We start from the raw sequence: 21,136 nt of genomic DNA on the forward strand, positions 1-21,136 counted from the left end.
TGTTAAAAGAAATAGAAGAAGACACAAAGAAATGGAAAGACATCCCCTGCTCATGGATTGGAAGAATAAACATTATTAAAATGGCCATCCTTCCAAAAGCAATATACAGATTCAATGCTATTCCAATCAAAATTTCAATGTCATTCTTCAAAGAAATAGAACAATTATTGATGAAATTCATATGGAATCACAAAAAACCCAAATAGCCAAAGCTCTCCTGAAAAAAAAGAAGGGAATGGAGGCATCACACTCCCAGACTTCAAACTCTACTACAAAGCCATAATCATCAAAACTGCATGGTATTGGAACAAGAACAGACATACAGACCAATGGAATCGAATAGAAAATCCAGAAATAAACCACAGATTTATGGTCAACTAATCTTTGACAAAGGAGCAAAGACTATGCATTGGAGCAAAGAATGTTTGTTCAATAAATGGTGCTGGGAAAACTGGATCGCTACATGCAAAAGAATGAAGCTTGACCACTACCTCACACCATACACAAAAATCAACTCAAAATGGATTAAAGAACTAGACATAAGACCTGAAACCATAAAATACATAGAAGGAAATATAGGGGAAACACTACGTGATTTGCACATCAAAGACATCTTTACAGACACATCACCCAAAGCAGCGATAGTGAAGGCGAAGATAAACAGCTGGGACTACATCAAATTAAAGAGCTTCTGCACAGCAAAAGAGACAATAGCAAAAACAAAGAGAAACCCCACCAACTGGGAGAACATTTTTGCACCCAACACTAATGATAAAGGACTGATCACAAAAATCTGCAAAGAGCTGATGAGACTCAACAACAACAAAGAAAAGAATCCAGTCAAAAAATGGGCAGAAGAGCTAAAAAGAAACTTCTCTGAAGAGGAAATGCAAATGGCCAACAGGCATATGAAAAAATGTTCAACATCGCTTGTCATCAGGGAAATGCAAATCAAAACTACCATGAGATACCATCTTACACCAGTGAGAATGGCACATATTAAAAAAACTAGCAACAACCAATGTTGGCGAGGGTGTGGAGAAAAAGGAACTCTTCTGCACTGTTGGTGGGAGTGCAAACTGGTCCAACCACTGTGGAGAGCTGTGTGGAGATTTCTGGACCTACTAAACATAGAGCTTCCATATGATCCAGCAATTCCACTCCTAGGTATTTACCCAAATGACACAGAAACATCAATTCCAAAGAACACCTGCACCCTATGTTTTATAGCAGCACTGTTTACAATAGCTAAGCTTTGAAACAACCCAAATGCCCAAAAATAGATGACTGGATCAAGAAGATGTGGTACATATATAGCATGGAATATTACTCAGCATTCAAAAAAGATAAACACATGCAATTTGCAGCAACATGGATGGCACTGAAGGGATCATGCTCAGCGAAATAAGCCAAAAAGAAAAAGAAAAATACCGGATGGTCTCACTCATAGCAGGAATCTAGAAAACTTAAATAAGGGACCAGGAAAACGAATAACTATAAGAAAGTGAAAATCAAAATCAACAAAAAACTACGAACCAGAGACACTTTTAGGGGCGGGGTGGGAGGGGAGGGATTGGGGTCAGAATGGGGGGGCTGCAATTGTATGGGGAATATAAAAATAAAATTTATTATTAAAAAAAAATAAAAGGCAGATGTCATCAGACAATAAAAGAAAGACTCAACTACATCCTGTCAACAACAAGCTGTCTATTCTTAGTGTAAAGAAAGAGATAGGCTGAAATTTAAGGGATTGTGTGAAAGTAAAATCTTCTGTAGTGTTTATTATGTGTTAAGAACTGTTCTAAGTACTCTACGTGTATTAGCTTTACCTGTGTAGGATACTTACATCCTATAATGGAGCTATTTTTACTATACCAATTTTCTAGAGGAGAAAACTGATCCAAATAACTTACCTAATATCACACAATGGTCACATGAAATTTGTGTTTTCATATTTTGCACAGTATTCAGTTGCTGGGGATTTAGTGTGAAAAATGGTACAATAAAGCAAAAAGTGTACAAAATTGCTGTTTATCTTTGTGAAAAAATAGCTTTGTATATCTTTAAAATACTAAAATCAATTGGGGAAGTGTAAGTTTGTACTATCTCCCTGTTTTTATTGACTTCATAATTTTCATTCAGCTAGACTAGAGTCAAAGGGTCCCCTTGCAATCATGACCAGGGTCATTTTCCTTGAAATAACTGATGTGTCGATTTGCCTGATCATAGAAATGATAAAATGCATCTGGAAAAGTGATCTTCTGTAATTAATTAATTTTTATCACATAGAAAAAATGTATATAACTACAGCCAACCTATTAAGCAGACGATTTTGATTTAAATTTCAGTGGAAATTGGCATATCCAATGGCCTGTACCATACGATATGAAAACATTTAGTTGTTTTGGAGCCTTGTAGGGCTGTTAGGTAGGACACAGTTTAAATCGTATCTTCTTCCTACCTTTTCTCATTCTGTTTGACAAAGGAATCTTGGCATGCTCCTGCTAATGATCAAAATATGTGCTTTCCAATCCTGTTTTTATTTTGCCACTCATTTTTGATTTCTTGTCATTCTCCTTCAATTAATTTTCAGATTTATGTTGTTGAGGCTGTCATTTTTTATTTTCATTAAAGTTGCATTCAAACAGTGTTTATCTTCTTTTTCGGTTATAACTTACTTCTGAAATGTAAGACTGTATATACACTTGTACCATTTGGAAGGTGGGATAATGTATTTGCCAGCATGTATTGCAAACTGTTCATATTACTGAAACAATGATAATTACTTGTTATTTTTAATTTCCTGGTTTACAGATATCAGAACATTTTGGGATCATGAGAATCCTTTAATACTTGCTTTGGGGTGATTGCTTATCACATATCATACACATTATTATATCAAAACTGTGAGTCATTGTGAAATATTACTAGAAGATATAAAATCTGTCATCTTATTTTTTTCTTTTCCTTCAGAATTTTGTTTTCAGTTGAAGGAAATAGGACAATGAGATTTAATGAGAGATAATTCACTATTCATACACTCTTCTCATTTCTCTACCTTTTAAAAGGAAGTCAACAAGGATTACCTTTCATTATTTTTTATTTGGCATTCTTTAGAAAAATAAATTAAAAAATTATCTTTCCTTAACAGGTTTATTATTATTGTTCAAATTATATCACCTGTATATAGAATATTAGGTGGGAAATAAATATATAACAGTTCATGATTTTAAAAGGAATTAAATCTCTCTCTCTCTCTCTCTCTCTCTCTCTCTCTCTCTCTCTCTCACACACACACACACACACACACACACGCACAATCTCATATTGTAAGCAAACCAGTACAACAGCCTTAATATTTGCCTTCGTCATAAAGGAAGATGATCCAAGGCTCACACAGCAACAAGATTAAGAGGCAAAAAAATATTCAAAATGATATCAGAAGAACATATAACTTGTAGGAAAAAATATTATTGCCAAAGAGAAATCTGAACTTAATTGAACTTTTACATGACCCCTAATTGGATATCCAGCTAAAAAGAGAAATAGCTTTTTGACTTTGAAAGATTATCAGAGCACAGAAGCCCTAAAGGGCTTGTGTCCTTTTCAGCAGGTGTTCTCTCCATTATATGGAGAGGAACATGCCATGTCATGTGTCTGGCAAAATTAAGCAAAATGCAGCAAAACATTTTAAATAGAAAGAATGTCTGTTTCTAGATCTGTTTTCAGCTACTCAAGCATGAGGTGCTTTTTCCCAAAGCTGAGTCACTCCTATGAGAATTGATACTAGTTCTTTTAACCTGCAAAATCTTTACTTTAAGCTTTATTTTATTTTTTTGACTATTATTATGCAGGAAAACTAATTACCTTAAAGACTACTTATCTTTTTTCAATTAAAAAGTAGGTAGCAGATAATATCTATATTACAGAGAGTAAGGAAAGTCATTCTCCTTATCTTTTCTCTAAGCAAAATTAGTTTCTATTTTTTTTTTTTTTTTTTTTTATATTTATTTATTTTATTTTTTTTAAATATTAAATTTTATTTTTAATTCCCCCATACAATTGCAAATGCCCCATTCTGACCCCAATCCTTCCCCTCCCGCCCCCCATCCCCAAAAAGTGTCTCTGGTTCATAGTTTTTTGTTGATTTTGATTTTCACTTCTTATATTCATTTTCCTGGTCCCTTATTTAAGTTTTCTAGATTCCTGCTATGAGTGAGACCATCCGGTATTTTTCTTTTTCTTTTTGGCTTATTTCGCTGAGCATGATCCCTTCCAGTGCCATCCATGTTGCTGCAAATTGCATGTGTTTATCTTTTTTGAATGCTGAGTAATATTCCATGGTATATATGTACCACATCTTCTTGATCCAGTCATCTATTTTTGGGCATTTGGGTTGTTTCCAAAGCTTAGCTATTGTAAACAGTGCTGCTATAAACATAGGAGTGCAGGTGCTCTTTGGAATTGATGTTTCTGTGTCCTTTGGGTAAATACCTAGGAGTGGAATTGCTGGATCATATGGAAGCTCTATGTTTAGTAGGTCCAGAAATCTCCACACAGCTCTCCATAGTGGTTGGACCAGTTTGCACTCCCACCAACAGTGCACAAAGATTCCTTTTTCTCCACATCCTCGCCAACATTTGTTGTTGCTAGTTTTTTTAATATGTGCCATTCTCACTGGTGTGAGATGGTATCTCATGGTAGTTTTGATTTGCATTTCCCTGATTACAAGTGATGTTGAACATTTTTTCATATGTCTGTTGGCCATTTGCATTTCCTCTTCAGAGAAGTTTCTTTTAGCTCTTCTGCCCATTTTTTGACTGGATTATATTCTTTGTTGTTGCTGAGTCTCATCAGCTCTTTGCAGATTTTTGTGATCAGTCCTTTATCATTAGTGTGGGTGCAAAATGTTCTCCCAGTTGGTGGGTTTCTCTGTTTTTTTATTGTCTCTTTTGCTGTGCAGAAGCTCTTTAATTTGATGTAGTCCCAGCTGTTGATCTTTCTCTTCACTATCACTGCTTTGGGTGATGTGTCTGTAAAGATGTGTCTTTGATGTGCAAATCCCGTAGTGTTTCGCCTATTTCCTTCTATGTATTTTATTGGTTTCAGGTCTTATGTCTAGTTCTTTAATCCATTTTGAGTTGATTTTTGTGTATGGTGTGAGGTAGTGGTCAAGCTTCATTCTTTTGCATGTAGCCCAGTTTTCCCAGCACCATTTATCGAACAAACTTTCTTTGCTCCAATGCATAGTCTTTGCTCCTTTGTCAAAGATTAGTTGACCATAAATCTGTGGGTTTATTTCTGGATTTCTATTCGATTCCATTGGTCTGTATGTCTGTTCTTGTTCCAATACCATGCAGTTTTGATGATATGGCTTTGTAGTATAGTTTGAAGTCTGGGAGTGTGATGCCTCCATTTCTTTTTTTTTTCAGTAGAGCTTTGGCTATTCGGGGTTTTTGGTGATTCCATATGAATTTCATCAATAATTGTTCTATTTCTTTGAAGAATGCCATTGAGATTTTGATTGGAATAGCATTGAATCTGTATATTGCTTTTTAGGATGGCCATTTTAATAATGTTTTATTCTTCCAATCCATGAGCAGGATGTCTTTCCATTTCTTTGTGTCTTCTTCTATTTCTTTTACAGTGTTTTTATAGTTCTTTGTATAGGTCCTTTACCTCTTTTGTTAGATTTATTCCCATATATTTGATTTTTTGTTTCGATAATAAAAGGGGTGTTTTTTTGATTTCTTCTTCTTCAGATTTATTGTTTGTGTATAGGAAGGCTACTGACTTTTGCGTGTTGATTTTGTATCCTGCCACTTTACTGAATTGATTGATGAGTTGAATTAGTTTTTCTGTGGAGATTTTGGGGTTCTCTATGTATATTATCATATCATCTGCAAATAGTGTTGACTTTTATTCTTTTCCTATTTGGATTCCTTGGATGTCTTTTCTTGTCTTATTGCTCTGGCTAGGACTTCCAGTATTATATTGAAAAGCAGTGGTGAGAGTGGACATCCTTGTCTTGTTCCAGATCTTAATGGAATTGCTTTCAGCTTTTCACCATTGAGAATGATACTGGCTGTTGGCTTGTCATAGATGGCCTTTATGATGTTGAGGTATGTTCCTTGTATCCCCAGAATTTCAAGGGCTTTTATCATGAATGGGTGTTGCACTTTGTCGAAAGCTTTCTCAGCATCTATTGATATTATCATATGGTTTTATATTTCTTTTTTTGATGTGTTGGATAACGTTGATTGATTTTCGGATGTTAAACCATCCTTGTGCCCCTGGAATGAATCCAACTTGGTCGTGGTGAATTATCTTATGGATACATTCTTGGATTCTGATAGCTAAAATTTTATTGAGGATTTTGCATCAGTGTTCATTAGGAGATTGGCCTATAGTTTTCCTTTTTTTGTGTTGTCCTTATTCGGTTTTGGTATTAGGTAAATATTGGCTTCATAGAACGTGTTTGGTATTGTCCCTTCCTCTCAATTTTTTGGAAGAGTTTGTGAAGGATAGGCACTAATTCGTCTCTGAATGTTTGGTAGATTCATTTGTAAATCCATCAGGTCCTGGGCTTTTGTTTTTGGGAGTTTTTAATTACCATTCAATTTCGCTCCTTGTAATTGGTCTGTTTAGGTGTTCTATTTCTTCTTTATCTAGCTTTGGGTGATTGTAGAGTTGTAGGAATTTGTCCATCTCCTAGATTGTTGAACTTGTTTCCATATAACTGGTCATAGTAGTTACTGATTATTCTTTTGATTTCTGCTGTGTCCGTTGTGATTTCTCCTCTTTCATTTATGATTCTGTGTATTTGTGCTTTCTCCCTTTTTTCCTTTGTGAGCCTGGCTAGGGGTTTGTCTATTTTATTTATTTTTTCAAAGAACCAGCTCTTGGTTTCATTGATCTTTTGGATTTTTTAGTTTCAATTTCATTTATTTCTGCCTTTGTTTTTATTATTTCTTTTCTTCTACTGGTTCTGGGGTTTTTTTGTTGTTCTTTTTCTAGATCTTTGAGCTTCGAGATTAGGTTGTTTCTTTGAGTTCTTTCTTGTTTTTTGATGTGAGCTTCTATTGCTATATATTTTCCTCTTATTACTGCTTTTGCTGCATCCCATACATTTAGGATATTGGTGTCCTCCTTGTCATTCAATTCAAAGAATTTTTTAATTTCTTCTTTGATCTCCTCGTTAGTCCAGTGGTCTTCCAGTAGTGTGGCTTTTAATCTCCATGAGGTAGGATAGTTCCTTGCCTTCTTTTTATGATTATTTCTAGTTTGATGCCTTCGTGGTCAGAAAAGATGGTTGGTATGATTTCAATCTTGGTGTATCTGTTGATGTTTGTCTTGTGCCCCAGTATGTGATCGATCCTGGAGAATGATCCATGTGCGCTTGAGAAAAATGTGTACTCCGTTTTTTTTGGGTTTAGTGTTCTATAGATGTCTGTTAAGCCCAAATGCTCTAGGTCCTTATTTAGAGCTTTAGTTTCTTTACTTATTTTTTGTCTTGTTGATCTATCCATTGTTGATAGTGGTGTGTTGAAGTCTCCCACTACATATGTGTTTTCTCTGATGTCTGTTTTCAGAGAGGACAACAGTTGTCTGATATATTTTGGTGCTCTTTCGTTTGGTGAGTATATGTTAATGAGTGTTATTTCTTCTTGAAGTATTGTCCCCTAATCATAATGTAGTGACCATTGGGGTCTCTTTTTATTTTTTTGAGTTTGAAGTCTGTTTTATCTGATATAAGTATAGCTGTTCCTGCTTTCTTTTTTGGCCCATTTGCTTGCAGGATTGTTTTCCATCCTTTGACTTTGAGCCTATTTTTATCTTTTGTAGCTAAATGTGTTTTCCTGGAGACAGCAAAGGTTGGGTTTTGTTCTTAATCCAGGCTGCAACTCTGTGTCTTTTTATTGAAGAGTTTAGTCCATTTACATTTAGAGTTAATATTGATATGTTAGCATCTGTATTTGCCATTATGTTTGTCTTTCCTTTGATTTTATTTATTTATTTCTTTTAATATTTTTTTTTTGGTCTTCTTTCGTTGTTATTCGTCCCTCTGAGGTTCTGGCTTTAGGATTCCTTGTAGTATTTTTTGGAGTGGGGTTTAGTCGCAATGAAATTCCGGAGTTTCTCTTTGTCTGGGAAGGTCCATATTCTTTCTTCATGGAGGAAGAGAGCTTTGCGGGATAGAGTATTCTTGGTTGGCATCTGTTTTCTTGGAGTCTGTTGACTATGTTTTCTTGGAGTCTGTTGACTATGTCCCTCCACTCTCTCCTTGCCCGTAGTGTTTCTTCAGAGAAGTCTGATGTCAGCCTGATTGGTTTTCCTTTGAATGTTATCTGTTTCTTCCCTCTTGTCAGCTTCATATTTTTCCTTGTCCTGGATTCTTGGGAGCTTTACTATTATGTGTCTTGCTGTGTTTTTCCTTTCGTCGTGGAAGTTTGGTGTTCTTCTTGCTTCTTGTATATCAATTTTCAGCTCCTTCTTCTCATTTGGGAAGTTCTCTTCAATTATATCCATGAATATTTTCTCTGTTCCTACATCTCTCTCCTCTCCTTCTGGAATTCCTATAACTCTTATATTTCCTTTCCTCATGGAGTCAGATAGTTCCCGAAGTCTTTCTTCATTCTTTTCCTTCGTACTTCTCTTTCCTTTTCTGTTTTGGTTCTTTTATTTCTGTGTCTTCAAGATTACTTATTCGTTCTTCCATTTCATCTATTCTGCTTTCATTGCTTTTCCCAGAGTTCTTTAGTTCCTCCATTAATTCTTTGATCTCCTGCATTTCTCTTACTTCCCTCTTTAGGGACTCAATTTCCTTCTTCTGATCTATCACTTTTTTAATCATGGCAATTTTAAATTCTCTTTCTGGAAGGCTCAGAAGTTCTTCCAAGTTGCTGTCGTTGCAATCTGGGGAGTGGTTTTCTTTTTGGTGTGCTTCTTTCCTGAGGAGTTTTTAGGTTGCGTGTGGTTCTTCTACTCCCTACTGTCTGTTTTCTAATTGTCGTATGCGTTGGGACACTGTGTTGCTCGGACTGACTGACATCTTGGGTGAACTTCTCCGCTCCCCTCTGGCTCTTCCAGGAGCCATCTCTGTCTTCTGGGGGAGCTTTCTGCTGGATTTAGGCAGTTTTTACTGAAGAAATGTCCCTGTTCTCAAATGGCGAAGCGGGATGCAGTCCCTGCGCCTCCGGTTTCAGGCACACTCTTCTGCGCACCCTGTCTGCCCCGGACGTGGGTGCCTGCTCCCTCTGTGGGCTCAGACTGGGTCGGAAGGGCCTGGCGTGGAATAACTTCCTGGCTGGCCACTGGGTCCTCCAGAAACCTGCCCTTTTCAAGCAGTCTTAAGATATGTCCTGTTTATAGGGTGTTAGTGACTTTTTTTTTTCCTGGTCGCTAGGTGGCGCCAGAGATCTCTCCTATTGTCCTTGGGGGGCTGTTTTTCGCCTCCCCCCAACACGTGGGACAGAGAACAGAGCAGGAATGGTAGGGTACACCTCAACAGCTTTGGGTGCTGTGTCTGCCTTGTGCCCACACGTCGTGGAGAAACCACGCCCCGAATTTTCGTGCCCCGGGTCTCAGTTCAAAGCCCTCAGTTCCAGGACGCGGGCTGTAGCCCAGTTCAGTGGCGCGGGAATGGCGCCTTTTGCACCGCTCCCGTGCCTGGGCGCCTGGTTCCTGCTCACTCAGGGAGGGACCTTCACCTCAGTGAGGACCTCCGCGCGTCTCCCCGCAAGCCTAGGTCGTCTCCCCGCAAGCCTAGGTCGCAGGCGCGGGGACCTGGGCAGCCGCGATCCGGTCTGCACTTGCTTTTCAAGCGCGCCGAGCGCGCCGCGTTTCCGCGCAGGCTTACCGGCAGCCCGGGCTGTGTGCGCGTCTCCCGGGGTCTTTGTTCTTCTCTAATGGTGCCTGGAGCCGTTCGCTCACCACCGTGGTGGATCCTGCAGGGTTCGCCTCAGCTCCCGTTCACGGGGTGTGGTGGCTGCAATAGTTCCTTTCCACTCACAGTCCCGCTTGCTGCGTCGTTTGTTCTTGTGGGTCGTTTTGGTTTGTTGTTTCCTCCTCTCTGCCGGTCAGAGAGTGCCGCCTCTGTGGCGGGGAGGGGAGCAGGGTTCTGCGCTTCCCTCCCTTCTAGTCTTCTTTTATGGCCAGTTTCTTCTTCGGGCAGTTCGCTGGCGTCACCCGTTTATCTTCCATGTCCCAGTTCTCACTGGGACCTGCCGCTTTTCCTCCCTATTAACTTTTTTTAATGGGAGATCTTACTCGCAGCGTCTCCTCACCGCCATGTTGCCTTAGTTTCTATTGTTTTAAGATATTGTTTTCACTTTTATTTGTATTTTAGAGAATCCTATCATATTTATTTGTTAGTATAAATGACAGTTTTATAATCAATTCAATTTAGAATACAGACAGTGCCAAATAAAATAATCTAGATTTTTTCATTTTCATTTCTCCAAATCATTTCATAGGATAACATAACAGTACAACTCCTTTTGAACTGATTTATTCACCGATGTTTTATAATTTCTTACACTTTCTCCATTTTGGAAGATTTCTATAAAAAACTCTGGTTGATTTTTTATGGCAATCTTAAATATGTTAAGTCAATATAGTAATATATGTGAAAGGTGTATTGTTCACATTAAAGAATATTTATTTTGTATAGAACATTTTCCAGAGACTTTTGGGAAATGGTGGCTAGAATGGGCATCTGGATGTAAGGAAACATGATGTGGTGAACTCTTTATTCAAAATGGATTGTCACATTCTCCTGTCTCTTCATTAAGAAAACAGTTTAGAGGCTGGGGTGCAAAGAAGGAATTTTATCTATAGTAACAGAATAGTTTCCAAGAACTGCCTTGACTAAGCAGGTGTAGACAACTGTCCATTTTTTTGTTTTATTTTGTTTTCCTATTAGACATGACTTCCTCAAGATTAGGACATCTTACTTTTCCCTTTTGTTTCTGTACCTCTGGGGAAAAAGGACATGCTCCATAGTATTTGTTGTATAAGTGACTGACAGTCAGACAGAATAAACAAAATTAAAGTTCAGGATCCAAGGTGTCATTACGCAGGAGTGGACCAACCGTGGTTTTATGATTTTCAAGTAAGTGTAAATATCTAAGTGTCTAGCTGTAGGGGTCAGGAAGACCACAAAGCAGGTTTTCTATGATCCAGCAGGCTGGGTAAAGGAGGAGTCAGAGTCCTGGGTGGCTTTTATAGGTTTTTATTTAGATTACCAGGTACACGGCAGGCAGCGGCGCTGGGGGGCTGGGAGGCCTGCCAGCCCCCAGCAAGTCTTCACTCTGGGCTCTCTGACCTTCTCTCACATTCTCTCTGCTCTTCCCATGGCTCTGAAGACTCTGCTTCTCTCTCGTCTTCTGCTGGCATCCCTGTGATGCCGCCCTTAAAAGCCTAGTCTTAGCCCAGGTGAATCCCATCTACCTATGCCCACACCCTACTCCAGGTGCCCGCCATCAGGCATGCATTCAGGACTGCAAGGATCCATCATCTCTCCTGATGGCGGGAGGGCAGAAAAGCCTGACATTTTTTTCCTTACCCTACTCTAGCAAACTGCAGATGTCAGGCATGTATGGAAAACATAGGTCAGATGGCAGCATAATGTTATTTGTGGCTAAATGACTTTGGTCTACAGCTGAAGAAACTTAATTACTGACCTTCAACTATTTGTATTAGCAGAAGATTCTTCAGTTGCCATCTAAATTGAATGATTGCTTTCTTAGTTACCCAAGTGAATGGTATCATTTAGTTGCTTCTTTTAACCACAGTGGTTTGAATACTGATACATTATGTTTTTTTTATTGGAAATTAATATCTTTGATTGAATTAAATAGCTTATTCCATACTAAGATAATGCCAAATAAGATATTTGAACCATAGAGAACTATGCTGTTAGAAATTAAATTTTTCCCTGGAAGATGAAACTTAGTTTGCCACATTTGGCATTTGTCTTGTTCAATAAATGACAAATTGCTCTAAGTAAGAGAGAGATTTTAAGGGTTAAAAGAGGTCCTCAAGCTCTATATAATAAGAACATGAATCTAAAGCTAACTGTAACCAACCAAGTAAATCAACATTAATTAAATTTAAATTACTTTAGATTCTCTGTTTAAGCAATCATTACTAGACCTTTTTTCCTTAAGAAATAACATAAGGAATATTACCTAGTTTTATTATAACTTCAAGAGTGAATGAATGAAAAAATAGACAATACAGTAAAAGAAAATAGAATGACGTTTATTTGGTGTTATAATTTCTAGCTTAAGAGCATATATAAATGTAGCATATATAAACGCGACTTCTGATAGTCTTGAGACATAACCTTGGATCTGACATTTAGTAGCTGTGCCTCAGTTTCCTCAGTTCTGAAATAAGGTTATTAATGGTGTCATATAGGATATGAGGATTAATGTATTAATGCTTAAAGGTGTTTATAACAGGGCCTCACACATGGTAAACATATAAGTCAATAAATAAGATGGATGCATCTCAAAAGGATGTACCTGAGCAAGATATATTATGTCTAGAAGTATATGTTAACACAACAAATATAATGAAAGACTTCCAGTTCCTTGGTAATCTTCCTGGAGTGCATGAAAACCCCAGTCACAGAATGCTTAGGAGATATAAGTAAGCATGAGGTGATTATAGAATAGTTAATTAAAGAAGTTAATTTATTATGCAAATGTATTGCTACCTACTCTTACCACATTTCTTTTGTTCTCTACTTTCATCTTCATTTTCTCCTTCTGAGTTGTTTGGGCTTTTTCTGTGGTTTTATTATTGCTTTACTACTGTAGCATAATGCTTAGTAATTGTTTATGCAATTTTACTGTTCAAAACTCTCCATATAGTGTTTGAACCAGTTAGAGGTAAGATGCTATAAAAATCTAATAAATAATTAAAAGATTACAGAAAAAATAAGAGAAGAAATGCATATTAGCAGTATGTTTAGAGAATGACAATAAGGAGTCCTGGATATAATCCATTTCACAGAGCCACGATTATCTAACGTTCATAAAAAATATAAAGCAATTCTAGGCTGTGATTTCAAAGGTTGCCTTTTTTAGGACATGGTTGCGAAACTTGGAGAGAGGTGGTTCTTTTCTTGAATTAATATCTGATTATCAAAATATCTATAAAAACAAAACTAATTCAGAAAAAATTAATCCTTTGTTCTTGAAATTGAAGAAAATATGGTTATCCTTTAAAGTAACTTCCATGTAGCTTGCAGTAAAGACACAAAAGATAATTCAATAAAACGTCAATGACATTTCCCCAATGATCTAATTTAAAATGTTCCTTTTGGTGGGGGCTGGGCAGATATTAACTCAAGAGGAAGTAAAAAATTAGCTAGTTTGAAAAATTCCTGGGGGGCCTCCCTGGTGGCACAGGGGTTAAAGACACAGGGCTATCATGCTATCACCAGCCACTAAGGCATGAGTTAGATTCCGGCTGGCCAGGGGGATAGCACACATGGCACAGCAGACCTCTCCTGTCTCACCCTCTGCTCCCCTCAGCAGTGTATTTCAGTAAATTTGCCTGTTCTGCTCTCACTCTGTATCTGGTGAATCCTCTAACCCCCTGCACCTCTGGCCTATACCCCAGTTCTTGTATCCATAAATAAATGAATCTTTTTAAAAAAGAAAAGAAAAATTCCCAGGTATTCATCTCTTTTTACTAATCCACTAATCTCTTTTTTACTAATCTCTTTTTACTTTCTACTAATGTAATGTTATTTGCATGTCTTCCCTTATTTGTCCACCATCTTAACAAGGCTGAGAAAACTTTGGTTTTGTGATTTGATGAAATGTCCTATATATTGTATCTTTATTTGATGCAAGTTTTGCACAGAAGGTAAAATTAAATTAATTAAAAAAAACATTCTATTACAGCAAAACTCTACAGTTATATAGTCGAAGCACTTTACCTCATTTCTTTCATAATTTCTTAATTGTCAAATATTTGGCATGGCATATTTATATATTGTCAATTAAATGCAAGATCCTTAGTTGACACTTCTTGATTTAATTTTGCATTTTTATCTTTCTTCTTTCCTAAAACTTTATTATTTGCTTTCATTCACACATTAATTTTTGCATAGTTAATGCATTTGACAAAAATCTGTTAAGCATCTAATAGGTGCCAGGTGCTGTTTTCTTCTGCTAAGAATACAGTCAGAGGCAAACAGATGAAATGCTGATTCTGGTGATGGAAGATAGACATGTCTAAAAAACTAAGTAAAATCAATAGTATATTGAGTGGTAAATGGAGAAAAATAAAGGAAGGAGGGAAATGTGGAGTGTTTCAGGGAATGAGGAAATCACAATATTAAATATAGTTCATGGGAAGGGTGTTTCGGGAAAGGTGACACTAAGGGAAGTTAAGAATGGAAACAAAACACTTGCACATGTAATTCACATATATAGTTGTCCCATTTTCAAAGCTGACCCTCTGGGAAAATAGGGTTATGTTTTTATGTCAATCTAGGCTAGTGGACTGATGAGCTGACTCTCATTCATCTCACAACTATGTTCATGGTAGTGTTATTTACAATAATCAAAAAGTGGAAGGAAGAAGCAACTCATATGTCCTTCAGTAGGTAAGTTGATAAATGAATTGTGGTATATATAGACCATAGAAATTGTGATTCATGCTATAACATGGATGAAGCATGAGGTATTATGCCAAGTGAAATATGACATCACAAAATGACAAATCCTCTTTGATTCCACTCACTCACATGAGTACTTGCATAGTCAAATTCAGAGACAGGAGATTTAATAGGTTAGAGTTTCAGTTGTGCAAAATGAAAAAAAAAAAGTTCTGGAGATTGGCTTTACAGCAGTGTTAATGTACTAAAAATTATAGAACTGTATGCTTAAAAACGTTGAAGATGGCAAATTTTATGTTATGTGTATTTAACCACAATTAAAAACATAAAAAGATTTCATATCTTGATAATGTTTTTTTCTCTTTCTGGTCCACCTGGACACAGTCTCTCTTACTTCATCACCCTAAATTCCCATCAGCAGAAGATTGTAGCAAATTTATAGGTAATAGACTACAAGATTTGTGGGTCCAGAAAGGCAGGAATCATCGGGCAGGAATTAACTTGAAATTTAATGTCACATATCCCTAGGCTACAAAGTTTTCTGCCAACATAGAAACTGTGTCGCCAAACACAGTCTGTGTTGCCATTCCCCAAACACAGACAAATCATAGCCTCCTTAGGCTCAGACTTCACCTCATATTTCTAAGGTCTTCCTTCCCCCAGATCTTTGTTCATTATTCTTGATCTCCCTATCTCTATGACCCTCACCTTTTATATCAAAACAAAACTGCTTGGGAAATTCTAAACTCATCTATCATTATTTGGGAGACCGGGTCCTTCAGGCCTCACCATTTATATTCAAAGAGCTTATCAAGGCATTTTCCACATGAACTATGAATTCCAAATGAATTATAAGTTCCAAATGAATTTCTAAATGAAAAGAATTATTACCCTTCCTTAGTATTCTGAATATGCTCCAGTAAGTTTTAGCATAAAATAGTCATATTTTTCCTTCATACTACTCATGTAAAATATTAAATCACACTATGAAACATGAAGATTAAATACTGAAGGAGTCTCTTTAAACCAAGTATATATCAAATACTACCACTTCATTTTGGATTTACACACACACACTCACACACACACCCCAGTTATGGGGAGAACAACCTTCTTGGAATCTCAGATGCCATAAAAAATAACCAGAAGGGGAAGATTTATGGTTCGGGTTATGACCTTTAGGACCTGAAAGAAAGGATGACAGGCGATGAACAGGGAGAAATGAGGATCCTGGTATCTGGTGATGTGAGGGAGGAAAAGGATGCCCTCATGAGTGAAGACTCTAAATTGTCATCACTTTTATTTGTGGAAAAGTAGGAAAGTTGTGATAAGAGATGGAGAGGAGAGGAAATAAAAGACACCGAGAGAGGAAGATATAGAAAGTGACAGGGGTTAGAGATGCTAATATCTATGAAGTGGGTGACAAACAGCAAGTCTTATATAAAGACAGGAAAAGAGAACCAGTAACAGCGAAAAAGTTAAGATAGCTGTGTGAGTTGCTGGGCAGGAGCAAGCCTGGAATGAACGTGGGAAGCAAAGGTCCCTGGGAAGAAGCAACGTTGAGAAGTTCTCAATGTTCTTTTTATAGGAAGGTCCAGGAGTTATCTTTCTTGTAATACGGTTTTGTTTGTAGAGAAGGAATGGAATGAATGGCTTATTCCAGAGGGTGGGTCCTTCTTTAGCACAGCTCTCTCAGCGAAAGAATAAAGTGCTTCCTATAAAGTGTTAGAAGACAGTGATCTAGCATTTTAGGATTTCAGTCAGGGCGTGGTGTGTCTGTGTGTGTGTGTGCAGTAAATCTGTGTGTGCTATTTTAAAGTAAAGGGCAACAAATGGTGATGTGTTCCAGGATTAAAAGCCTAGGATACCCAGGACTTCCTTCTGAAATGGCAGCCTCCTTGACCTATGCACCGTAAGCCAAAAAGACAAGAGGCATGAGTTATAAAACCTATATATTTTTTATCAATCACACAAGTCTTCTATGTTTGTTTTTTCATTTTCCTTTCTTGGCAAAAAACAAAGGGAAAAAATGCAGTGCTATTCTTATAAGCAAAAAATCAAATTGTGAGCAGAAGGAAAAATATTCATGAATAAGAATAAAATTAAATCATCTACCTACATGCGGGTTCAGTTGACAGAAATGTTTGTTTTTGTTTTTGCTTTTTTCTGCTTTTGTATTATCTCAAGGGATAAAAAGCAGCAACTCTATGTGCTTCCAACATTTTAGGTTCTCTGCTCATGTTCTTCATGAATGATTCTCAGAGAACAGATAATATTTGAGAGGACATTTCTTTAAATTATTACCTATAGCAAGGTCAAAGGGTCTTGAGAAAAGGCCTTTCGCTATGATATGAATATTTTGAAAACCATGGCATTGTCATTTCTTGCTTGGAAAGTGATATTAGTGAAAAATAGCAAATTAAGACAAGAATTTCGTAGCTTTTTTACATATATTCTCTATATAGCATATACAACATTTAATATGTAGTATATTCTAAATCAAGAACGATTTCACTATGCAGATACAATGAATTTTTACTATGACAACCTTGTTGAATTCTCATGTGGGAATTCATAAATCAAAGGTGACAGCAGATCAAATCCCACAAGGTTAGGGTGATCATTTTCATAGGCTTTAATGTAAAACCACCGAGAACGAAGGCCTCAGTCTTTCAGGAATTATCCAGTCTGAGCTTTGGAAATGAACCATTTTAAAGTAATTATTTTCCCTGAAAAATGGAATAAAACATGGTAAAAAATCATAGCTACCCACAAACATATCATCTAGTCATTGTTAGCATTTTGGCTTTTATCTTCACAGTATTTTTGTGCATAAAAACATACTTAATTTTTTCCCAAACCAGGTTTGTGCTACATATTACAAGCCAATCTTACAACTCAATTATGAAATTATTTCCAGTTGGTTGTTTTTATATGTGTTGCTGGGCTGAACATACTCATGATTGTGTCTTTTATATTACTTTATGAATGTCTAATGAGGGAACATCCCCAAAATTGGAACTTCTAGGTAAAAATAAGAATATGTTTATGCCTCTCCATGCTAGCTATAGAATGGTCCATACAACATGTCCTGGATTCCTGCTGTAACCTAAAGGGAAACTTCAGCAATTTTAGGAGTCCTGATGGCCTGAGAGTGAAACAGCAGGAAAATTCCTTGCAGCAGAAACCCACTTAGGAGGCACCATGACTTTCAAATGGAACAGTACATCTAAAATGGAAAAATGTTGGCATCTATATTATAAATGAAGAAAACCTGGGAAAAATGCTGTAGCAGCTGTGGCATTGTTGATACTGAAAACCTGACAGATGTCAGAGTCATAACCTCCAGGAATACTGGCCAGCAAGCCATGCTGAGGTTTGCTGCTGTCACCAGGTTTGCTGCTTCACTCCAGGAATCTTCACTAACCAGGTCCAAGCCTTCCAGGAGCTGCAGTTCCTATTACTAATGCCGGTACTGACCACCCGCTTCTCCCAGAGGTGTCTTCTGTTAACCTGCCTATCCTTGCTGTGCATGGTGAGGATGCTCCTCTGCTTCACGTGGGCATCCTCACCCCATGCAACCACAGGGAGCTCACTCAGCAGCACAGGTGGAGGCTGGCCGGGCATTCTGCGCATGCGCGGCAGCATCTCCCATGAGCCCCCGCGGGAGGGCCTATCTGGTCCCGGCTTCCACAGAGCCCCTGAGGCGATTAGAGGGCAAGAGCAGGCGCTGGTGAAAAGACAGTGACCAAGGAGGAAATTCAGGGTGAATGGACTGCGACTGCCACACAGCCAGAGGTTGCAGACTGGCAGGACGTCGTGCGTGTGTCTTCCTTGCCCATTCAGCCGTTCCGCTGAGGCCAGAATTGCCCCCGTTCCACAGAAGATACTTAGCATCTCTCACTTCAGGCCACTAAGAGGGTAAGAAACGGCACAGAATGCCCGTAACTTGTTCTGCCACAGACTCTTAAACAGAAAGTAGAAATAAGGTTGCTCGAGAATAAAGTTCCTAAAAAATAATGACAGAAAACATTTTTGGCTTTTGACAACCTTTACCAAAATTTCCTCAAATGATGCACTTAGATGAATGCTGGCAGGGTCTGAACGTTGGACATTAGAGTCTTGACTGAGATTCTCAGTGGATTTATAAGATGTTCCCAACTTTTGTTTATAATTGCTTAAAATTTGGCTTTAAATGGAAAGCTTTCTTCAGTCATTTCTGGAGGATGGCTGTTCCCTCTACTTTTTCTTTCTTATTTTAAAATTGGTTTATTTTCTTCCTTTGGTGTCAATTTTTGGTCAGTACTTCATTTCTCCCCTCTACTTTTTCTGCATGAATTGCTGACTGCCTTTTTGGTTGTAACTCAGACAGGCCATGGTGCCACAGTGTTCCTTTCTCTTACTATGGCAGCTTATACTACTCGTCATTTCTTAATTGTATTATTTCTTATTGAGATAACATTGGCTTACAACACCCATATATGATTCAGAGTCAGGCTTACACCTTTCCGATATATGTCACCACACCACCCCCACCACCAAAGCACCCACAGTCCTCCACCAAAGTCCCTTGGGCCCCCTCCTCACTTTGTTCCCCATACCCACCCTCCCCATCTAGTACTATTTGCTCAGTGTATTTGCTACCCTCTGTACTAGAATCTATCTGCATGTCCTCTCTTGGTAGCCCTTTCCATGGGATTCTTAGACTTCCACACCCCTCATGTGAGCCTGGTGCATGTGACACTCTGGTTGATGGGAGTGATGCATGCTGAGGCAGAGCAAAAGTTGCATAGTCCCATCTTTGCTCCTTCTCTCCAGACAACGACATATTCCTGATGAGGGAACCTTCTTTAGCATGACTCTCCCAATGAAGGGACACATGGAACCAAGAAGCAGCTGACCACAGCCAACAGGTACTGTGAATGAGAAATACACCTCTGTCCTTTTGAGCCATTGGAATTTTAGTAGCAAAACTACTGAAAAATAACTAATACAGACTCTGGGTTCTGTTGTATCTGGCAAACTGCTCTGGCATTTTCCCATTAGTGAGGTGATAGAGTTAGTTTTATAACGCTCTGCTTTTAAATATGAGGTGCAAATTCCACTTTGGCTGCAATATGCTTTCAGTATATTTTTTATGAAGTTATATGTGAGGCATTGATTTTGGTGGCAAAAGCTCAAAAGTTAAATCTTGGTATTTAGTCAGTCTATCCATCCAAGTGGGTTTGTGAGAAAATTAGTCGCTGATGGCCTGCACCATCCACTATGTATATTATAGGTCTACTTGTCTCCTGTAGATCTGGAATAGTTTAAGTTATATACCATTCCTGGGAGTATATAGTGTCTCAAATAATTTTCTATGTTCTTTGATTAAGATAAAAATAAATTGATTAAGTTTTTTGTGACCACCGTACAAGATATCTATACTAGACTACAACTTCATACATTGATTTATTTGAGGCTTACAGAGTACAGGAAGGACTCCAAACTTATGCAGTCCCTTTTCTACCAGGTCATCTAGGGGAAGTAGGGTTTTCTACCAGGTCATCTACTTTTGCTAAGAACTGCCTTTGCCTGGAAATCACTATAGTAATCAGGAGACCAGACAAATATATATTTGTTCAGGTACTTTTGCTCCAGACAATATACTAACATTCCTAATTGAGACATTAAAATAAAATGATTTTTTTTTTGTGTGTGTAACATATATACATACCCTAGCATATCTTTAATAAAATTCTTCAGCTGATAAGTTAAATACCTTTTTAAAAAACTATTTATCCCAAATGACTATGATTTATATCTTCTCAATTCCTCTCAATGTCTTTTCATTTTCTCAAATTGATGATAAGATAACTGTTTTCATTGCTCTTCTGTCATGTTTCCGATCTTCCTAATATCTGTTTTGACATCTGTGGCTTGGAGCTTGCAAAGATCTGCTTTTATAGTGTCTGGATATTCTACCACAAGTCATGGCTGTTCAAACTCTTTTGCCAGGATAGTTGTTTATTTCCTATTGATTGCCTTCCATCCACCGTGCTCCAGGATTGCTGCTGATATTTTTCTAAGTCTGAAATTTCCATTTACTCTTTCTTTTTTTAACATATATGTTGTTTAACTGTTCTTATTTTGTGTTGTTCTTCCAGTCTTAGTAAAGCAACGTGTTTCCTGCGATTTAGCAATTCTAAACTGCATTCTTAACTCTTTAACATTCTTCATTGTTAGAAATCAAATAGCTTTCATTATTTCAGGACACCCTGATTTTTAACTCAAAACAAGCAAACAAACAAATAAACAATATAAATTTAATTCTCTCAGAAGGAAATTCAAATAATAATAAAAAAGTTATGACTTTATGATAATTTCTTGTTTTCACTTTAAATTTCTCCTTTACCACAGGTCTGAAGACCATTGAGTTCAGTTTAATGTTGCTTTGGTATTTTGGATTTTTCAAGCCTTTCCTCTTATAATAGGTCGTCTACTCACAGATTAATA

General features: G+C 37.5%; 1 protein-coding gene across 4 annotated transcripts in view; it reads left to right on the plus strand.

The window, feature by feature from the left end:
- SGCZ (sarcoglycan zeta) overlaps window positions 1-21,136 on the plus strand; it is an 874,970-nt gene that overhangs the window by 64,512 nt on the left and 789,322 nt on the right. The window contains exons 1-2 of one of the 4 annotated variants that reach the window (XM_054700822.1): window positions 18,214-18,562; window positions 19,460-19,554. The exons of 2 other annotated variants lie outside the window; for them this stretch is intronic. The gene's annotated coding sequence lies outside the window, so the exon portion shown is untranslated. Of the gene's footprint in view, window positions 1-18,213; window positions 18,563-19,459; window positions 19,555-21,136 lie in introns of those variants that run through there. One more of the 4 variants, XM_054700823.1, reaches the window with a different exon arrangement.

Source organism: Talpa occidentalis, unplaced genomic scaffold, assembly GCF_014898055.3.
Source record: "Talpa occidentalis isolate TD23 unplaced genomic scaffold, MPIMG_talOcc4v2.1 talOcc4.4, whole genome shotgun sequence".
In the NCBI taxonomy this organism is placed as follows: Eukaryota; Metazoa; Chordata; class Mammalia; order Eulipotyphla; family Talpidae; genus Talpa; species Talpa occidentalis.